Consider the following 8,861-nt stretch of genomic DNA (forward strand, 5'->3'; position numbering starts at 1 on the left):
ACACTGGCATAAAAATGACAGAAATATCAACATGTTGAGTTGGGAAGTCAATCTTATTATTAAAGAGAGATTGAGAGTTCTTTGGCGTTTGGTCGTGCCAACAGTGGGCTAGGTGCTGTAGAAAACATAGAATTAGACAAACTTCTTGCCCAGGGGACCCATAATCAAGTCAGACAAACCAGACACTAGCACAGTTCAGCCAACAGTCTGGAGTGGGGAGACTTGGGTTTACATGGGGAACCTAAGGTCACTTTGTCCATGAGGATACTCAGTTTCCCTCCAAGATGCTTGTTCTCTTGTGTTATGTAAGTTTGGGGAAAACCCTTAATGTATTTTCTTATCGTTTCTATTTTGACATTACCCAGGAAGTGTTTTAAAGGGAGTACAGTTGGGTTTTATTATTATTTTTTAAATTTGTTTATTACAGTTGACATACAATATTATATTAGTTTCAGGTATACAACTCAGTGATTAGACACTTATATAACTTACAAAGTCTAGTGCCCATCTGACATCATACATAGTCATTACAATATTAATGACTGTATTCCCTATGCTGTACTTTACATTCCTGTGACTGTTTTTATAACTGGCAATTTGTACATCTAAATCGCTTCCCCTTTTACACTCATCCTCCTCAACCCCTCTCCAATCTGGCAACCATCAAAATGTTCTCTATGAGTTTGTTTCTGTTTTGTTTGTTTGTTTCTTCTGTTTTTTTAGATTCCAAATATAAGTGATATCATCTGGTATTTGTCTTTCTCTGTATTATTTCACTTAGCATAATATCCTCTAGGTCCACCCATGTTGTTGCAAACAACAAGATTTCATTCTTTTTTATGGATTTTCATTTGTCATGTGACAGAGTTCAAGATGAATTCCATAAGGAACATGGCCTGATTTACTGAGAAAGGAAGGAAAACCTCACAAGGCCAGAGTCACTAGAGGGAGAAGCAAAGTTATATAAGAGAATATCCCACAGAGAGGCCTGTGGGTCCAGATTTCTGTTGAGCCAGAATACATATCAACCATTTTATGTATGGTTTGAGATTAGGGTCCAATTTCTTTCTTCTGCCTGTGGATATCCAGTTTTCTTACCACAATTTATTGAAGAGACTATTCTTTCTCTGTGGTCTTGGCACCTCAATGAAGAGCAGTTGGCCATAAATGTTGAATTTATTTATGGGCTCTCTATTCTGTTTTATTGGTTTATGTGTTGTTTTTATGCCAGGAACATACTGTATTGACTACAACAGCTTTGTAATATATTTTTAAATTGGGAAGTGTGATACCTCTAGCACGGATCTTCTTGTTCAAGATTATTTTGGCTATTTTGGTTGTTTGTAGTTCCAAATGGAGTTTAGGATTTTTTTTCTATTTCTGTAAAAAATGCCATTTGAATTTGAATTCTATTTCTGTAAAAAATGCCATTTGATTGCATTGAATCTGTAGATTGCTTTGGGTAGTATGAATATTTTAACAAAATTAATTCTTCCGACCCATAAACATGGGATATTATTCAATTTATTTGTGTCTTCTTCAGTTTCTTTCATCAATATTTTATAGTTTTCAGTGTACAGTTCATTCACTTCCTTGGTTAAATTTTTTCCTAAGAATTTCATTCTTACTGCTGCTATTATCAATGGAATTGTTTCCTTAACTTGTTTTTCAAATAGTTCATTGTTAGTGTATAGAAACACAGCTAAGTTTTGTATGATGATTTTGTATCTGGCAACTTTACTGAATTCACTTGTTAGTTATAAGAGATTTTTTGTAGAGTCTTCAGGGTTTTCTATATAAGATAATGTCATCTGCAAATAGAAACAATTTTACTTCTTTTCCAATTTAGATACCTTTTATTTATTTTTCTTGTTTAATTGCTCAGGCTAGGACTTCCAGTACTATATTGCATAGAAATGGTCAGAATAAGCACCCTTGTTAGCTGTGGGCTTGTCATATATGGCCTTTGTGATGTTGAGGTACATTCCTTTTATACCTAATTTTCTGAGGGTTTTTATTATAAAAGGATGTTAAATTTTGTCAAACAATTTTTCTGCATCTATTGAAATGATCATATAATTTTAATCCTTCATTCTCTTGTATTATATTGATTTATTTGATTATGTTGAACCATCTTTGCATTCCAGGAATAAATCCCACTTGTTCATGGCATATGATCCTGTCAGGGTGCTGTTGATTTTGGTTTGCTAGTATTTTGTTGAGATTTTTGCATCTATGTTCATCAGGGATATCAGCATGTGATTTTCATCTTGTAGTGTCCTTGTGTGGCTTTTATATCAGGCAATGTTGGCCTCATGAAATGAAATTGGAAGTGTTCCCTCTTATTCAATTTTTTGAAAGAGTTTGAGAAGGATTGATATTAATTCTTCTGTAAATGTTTGGTAATATTCACCAGCAAAACCATCTGGTCCTGTGCTTTTCCTTGTTGGGAGATACTTTTATTATTGATTCAATATGCTTATTTGGTATTCTGTTCAGATTTTCTATTTCTTTATGTTTGTTATATCTTCCTCATGAAAATGAATACTTTATCATTATATAATGATCTTCTTTGTCTCTTGTAACAGCTTTTTACTTAAATTCTATTTTTTCTAATATAAGTTTAGCCATATCCATGGAAAATCTTTCCCATTTCTTCACTCTGAGTCTGTGTGTTCTTATAGTTAAAATGAGGCCCTTTGTAGGCAGTATCTAGTTGGAGCTTAATTTTCTCAAATTCGTTTAGTCACTCTATTTCTTTTGATTGAAGATCTTAATCCATTTATACTTAAAATAATTATTGATAAGTAAGGATTTACTCTTTCTATTAGTTTATTGTTTTCTGACTCTCATCATTGATGTTTCTATCTCTCTCCCCCCCCTCCTTTCCTCTCTCTGATATCAATTAAGATATGTTTTTAAAAAAAGAATATTTTTGACTATATACTTATTTTTATAATGAGCTTTATACTTTCATATGTTTTTATGTTTCTAATTAGCAACCTCTATTTTCCATTTGAAGAATTCTTTTAGCTTCTTATAAGGCAGGTCTAGTGGTGATAAAACTCCCTCACAAAGCAGTTAGTAGAATCCGTGGCTATTTGTTGAGTTCCATGCCCTGGTTGCTCTGAGCCCCTACCCCTTTTTCCTGCTCCTAGCTGCTGCTAGACTGTTCAGCCATGCCAATTCTCTTAGTGTTCTGGGTAGGGTGAGAAAAAAGTGGGCCTTTTGTGTTGTGTTCTACATAGGTGAAAAAAACCAAGTGCTCACTATATTCTCACTTTCACTCATGGAGGAAATCACCAGGTGAGGAGATCTCTCTTGGCACTCAACTATGCAGTCTTGGGAGAGGAGTGATGTGGGTAAAGTAAGATTATTTTTCTTACCCTTTCCAGTGCATCTACTTTCAGATTTTTTTGATGCAATGCTAGAACCTCTCTGCTGGACACGAAGGCTTCTGCATAGGTATGCTCATCTATGGGGGGAGTCATTCAAATCAGTGTTTCTATGAGGAGGGGGTGGTATATGGGTTGGAAACTTCTATTCCACCATCATATGATGTTGCTCTCCAGATGTGAAACAATTTTACTTCTATTTCAAGTCGCCTTTCAGCCTCACTTTGTTTCCTTTCCTTTGTGTATACTGATGATACAAATGTTAGAGCCTTTGTTACTGTCCCGCAGGTTCATGGGGGTCTGAACTTTTTTGTCTACTTTTTCTCCATTGTCTAGAATTGATGAATTGTATTGTGAGTCTTCAAGTTAACTCATTCTGTCGTCTGTTCTCATATTATCTTCTGAAATTCTGGATCTTATTATATTTTCTGTTTTAACTAGCTTTTTTTGATACTACTTTAGTAGAGGAAGAGAGATTGCACCTTTTCTTTATTGCCAGATGGAGGTAGAAGTCCAGGTTCCACACATGGCTCCTGTCCACCATTGGGAAGGAGGACACTGCTTATTACTGCTGGCTGGAGTGGGAGTTCTGGCTCCTCATTTGGTTTCTACTGACATGGGTATGCAGGTAGACTTGTTACCTCTGGGTGTCAGTGAAAGTCCTGATTGTCCACCAGGCCTTATCTAATACTACTCTAGTAGGTAGGGAGAAGGGTATCTCATTCCCATCAAGGATGAAAGTCTAGATTTTCCACACAACCTTTGATGTCATAATGGGGGTGAAGCCACAGTCTTTTCTTTGGTAATTGTCTCTCATAGAGTGGTTATTGTCTAAAAGTTTTCTGCTCACCAGTTTGCCCCTTCCCTAGTACTTTGGTCTGAGAGAGCTTTTGTCAGAGCCTTTATTTTTTTGTCTGTGTTAACCAGCATTTCTGTTTCTGGCTTCTTCAGCTCAAGCCTAGCATATATGTGATGTAAAGAAAACCCAGAAAATTAACTAGTGTGTTATTCCTTTGTCCTGAAGTCTCTAGTCATCTTCTTTCTTCTCTCTTTCTTTCAGAGTCTTCTTATATTCTTTTGCACATAATGTCCAGGGATTTTAGTTGTACTTAATGAGAGGAATAGGAAAAAATATCTTCCTGGAATTGGAAGTCCTGTTCCTTTCACAATGAAGCAAGAAGTAGCAGTCAACAGAAGTTGTTGGATGAAATAATGGCACCTCTTCATTAACAACCTGACCTCAGGAATATAGGAAATTAGGGTCCCCCTATGAGGGATCCACATTCTTCCCAGCCTATTATTTCTAGGCAGTTGTTTTATTCCAAAAGGCAAATCTAATGAGGGTGGGGCTGTGTCATTTATTTCTTTATGGTTCATTCAGTCCCTACTACCACTGCAGGCAATGTAGTGTAATGGTCACAAACAAGGCTCTGAAGTCAGGCTGCATGGGGTCAAATTCTGACTTAATTATGCTCTAGACTATATGACCTTGTATGAGTCTCCTAACTTCTCTAAGCTTCCTCAACTGCAAGCAGAGATAACAATGTTATCTCTCTCACCAGACTGTATAGGAATAAATGGAAAAAAAGCACTTAGCACAAGGCCTGACATGCCATAAGTGTGCAGTTAATGTTAGGTTGTTTTTAATATAATATACTAATATGCTATGCATAATTAATATAGAAGTATTCATATACACGTGTTGAATAGGTCTTATATTATTTTATACTATTCTTTGATTTGAAGCATTACTATGTGATGTATTTAAACCTTGTCTGGTATTTCTTTCAGTAGATAGAAAACTCACATGACCTGAGGTGGTGAAGACTCTTCTGCTATATGTCACCACGTTCTCTAATGTGTTATTTTGGTCAGCACATTCCAACTGGATGGTGGTTAGTGAAAACAAATTCAGTTGGTTTCCTGAAACACAAAGGCTTTGTCAGAAAGGAAACCATTTTTATGTTCAAATGAACAGTTTCTGATAATTCAGGTAATTTCAGACAGACGAGCCAGATTTTTATGTTCAGAAGTTTCCACAGGAGCTGTCTGTATACCCTGATTTATCCAACTTTCTCCTTCCCTTTGGCAGTATAGCCCTGATTCTAAACATACCATGGAATATGCTGTACATCTGGCTCAAAGTTTATTCTGTTTGGTCCAAAATGGCTTCAAAATCATTAACTAAATACACGTTGACTTGGAAGTAAGGCAAAAAAGAACTCAAGTACAAAATTATTTTTATTGCCAAAATCCAAGCTCTCTTTCAGTGGCTGCTACAACCTCACTAACACCCAAGGCAGGCGAGTGGCAGGCATCTCTTATGCTCTAGGTGTCAGTGATGATGTGAATTATAGTGGGAAACAATGCAGTACTTCTTAAGGTTCTGAGTGTTTTCAAAAGGAAGAAATAGATTTTAAATATTGAGTTTTAGAAATGTTCATTTGCAAGTCCCCCTCTTGTTTTAAATTAAATATTATAGTTAAAATGGTGGTTTTAAAAAATATTTTCACTACCTTCAGATTTCTACTTGTATGCTTCCAGTACATTGGTGTCTCTTTTTATCATTAACGAGGGGGAAAAATGGTGTCAGAAGGCTAGGTGACTTTTCTTAACACCCTGAAAACAAGACAAAGAGAACCATTGTCAGTCAGTGCTGCAACACCATATTCTCTAATGCATCGTTTTGGTCAAGCCAATATTTTGGTCAAATAATAATGGATAGGAAAAAAAATTAAGATTATACTATTAATTTTCCTGATAAGGCAAGTGGCTGTGGGTTAGGTTAAGCAAACAAATGCTATTTGGTTATCTAAATAGATAACAAAAATGTTTGACATTTTTAAAATGTTAATTGTAAGGTCATCATGCTGGCTTTCATCTCCTCTTTTTCTCCTTTTGAAAATTCAATGACAGACATAATAAAGAAGTCATATCATCTCTTTGAGTATGTGAAAATATTGACTTATACTTAACATTATACATTGAAGGGCCTGTGTGTTATAAATATTAAGGCCTAGATGCTACTAGGTCTTGTTGTTTTTTTGTTGTTGTTTTTAATACCCAAGGATATTTTCCTTTTTTTTTTTTTAGAGAGTGGAAGGGAGGGAGGGAAGGGAGAGAGAAACATCCATGTGAGAGACACATTGATTGGTTGCCTCCCACAAGCACCCTAAAGGGGGTGGGAATTGAATCTGCAACCCAGGTATGTGCCCTTGACAAAGAATCGAACCAGCGACACTTTGGTGTGCAGGCCGATGCTCTGACCACTGAACACACTGGTCAGGACTGTGCTATTTCTTCATAAAATATTTTTTCATGGCCTATTAAACAAAATATTTAATAGATTTACTATTCATATAAAAATAATAATTGGGCATTACAAAAGTGTTTTAAAAATATTGTTATTTATGTATATATGCATAAATAAAATAAAGGTAAACCATAATCCCATAACCAAATGATAACCAAAGTTAGTATTTTGTAATACATCTTTCCAAGCATTTTTCTGGACACATATATAAAAATAATTATTTTTGAGAAAAATGAGATTATACTGTAAATTGTTTTATAGCTTAATACTTAAATAATAATATAGCATGACCATTTTAATGCCAGTCAGTGTATATCTACACTATCATTTTTAGTGGCTACAAAATATTTGACATAATATATTTAGCAAAATCTAAATAATGGATAACTGGATTTTTGAGGGTGGGGGCAAGGACTGTTAGAAACAATCCTAAAAGGAGATACTTATACATATATCCTTGTTGAACTCCTCTGTTATTTCCTAAGGATAAGCTCCCAGAAATGGGATTATTGGATCAAAGAGGAAGCGTTTTTAAAATGTGTGGCACATATTGAGAAATCATCCTCCAGAGAGCTTGTATTTATTTATGCCTCCAACAGTGTATGAGAGTATCTATTTCCTTACACACTATTGCTATTGAAAGTCATCATTCAGCTTTTTATTCTTTACCAAACTGGTGAATGAAAAATTAGTATGTTGCACTGGAATAAAAGTTTATTTCTTAATTCTAAAATTATTTTTATTTATTCACTATTTGATAACCTTTTGGATATTGATCTTAATAATTAAATTCTGCAGCTATCCTTGACTTTGAGGGGATTTCTTGAACACATATTATAAATATAGAACAATTACTTTTTCTAGCTCCTCAATTGCTTTCAAATTCAAAACATTCAATAGACTCTTTTGTGGAGAAAATTTATGTTTATGTAGGCCAGTTTCTTTCTCTTTAGGGAGGGAAAAAAGATTAGATAGTAAAATAGTAATTGTATGTCGTGTTTATATTTCATTATTTATTGAGAGTTCTGTGTTCCAGGTGCCTAATTAAACTTTTCACATGAATTTTCTTTGCTTTCCTCACACAATCTTATATAATGGTAGTAAAGCATCCCCCTTGTAAAAGAGGCTGTGGCTCCAAGTGATAAAACCACAATGTGAGTCAAGGTTTTCAGGGGATGCAGAGTTTGAATAACTAACCACTACACATACTTCTTTTCCTCATGTGGCCTCACGCTAATGATGATATGACTCAATTCTCTCTTGGTGATGGAAGAGTGAGATAATTAATGCTATCGTATGGTAGCAGCAGCATTTTATTCCCTCGTCAGAAAGTTAAAGAATGAGAGGGGAGAGGGTTGCCTGCTAGTTTTTGCTCCTTCAGTTCCCTTTCTCGCTGCCAGATTTCCGTGCAAGCCAGTCATGCAGGGCACGATGGTTTCTGTGAGAGCTGAGACTCTTCTTTTCCCACGGGCACTCATCCATCCCTGTTCTGTTTCTCTTCAACTTGTCTCGGGGTAGCATGTAATCTGCCAGGCCTAACTCATTACTCACCCTGGGGCCTGTATATGCTCCAGAAGTCAGAGTCCTGGCCTTGGTGGTTATGTGGTCCTCGGTCTCTGCCCTCTGGGAGTGGAGGGTAAGAGATCCTGTCATATCGGGAAGCATTAATCCTACTATATCTCAAGCCACCAGTCCTTCTATAATAAACCACATTCTATAGAAAGCCATAGCACACCAGCCAGGATGTGGTGTGGGCTTCTTTGTTTATAGACTTACAGAGAGCCCACGGAATGAGTGCTTAATTGTCCACAAATATCTCCAAGTATTTCTTACAGTTTAACCTTTATTTGTTTTCCTTCGTGGTAATAAGTTTTCCATTGTGCAGGGGAAACTCCTGGATCCATAGCAACCCTTGCAGAAAAATGTTCAATTCTCCTCATATTTTCCCATCTTTGAGCCTAGCATAAAATGGGATTTCTATATAGTCAAAGTTATACTGATTTACACAACAAGAGGGACTTTGTTCATATGCTCATTTAATAGATGTTCAATGAGACCTGACTGTATGCCTGACACCACTCAAGACATAGAGGGGTGAACCAGATGGACTAGATCTCCCTTTTCATGAGATGGATTTGGGAGTAAGAGGCAGC

The 8,861-nt window shown here is 35.9% G+C and overlaps 1 pseudogene; it reads right to left on the reverse strand.

Annotated features, from left to right (window-relative positions):
• Positions 1 to 8,361, reverse strand: part of LOC107527101 (elongation factor 1-alpha 1 pseudogene) — a 38,629-nt pseudogene extending 30,268 nt beyond the window's left edge.
• Positions 8,362 to 8,861: the final 500 nt, after the last annotated feature.

This window comes from Miniopterus natalensis, chromosome 6 (assembly GCF_054644295.1).
Source record: "Miniopterus natalensis isolate mMinNat1 chromosome 6, mMinNat1.hap1, whole genome shotgun sequence".
NCBI lineage: Eukaryota > Metazoa > Chordata > Mammalia > Chiroptera > Miniopteridae > Miniopterus > Miniopterus natalensis.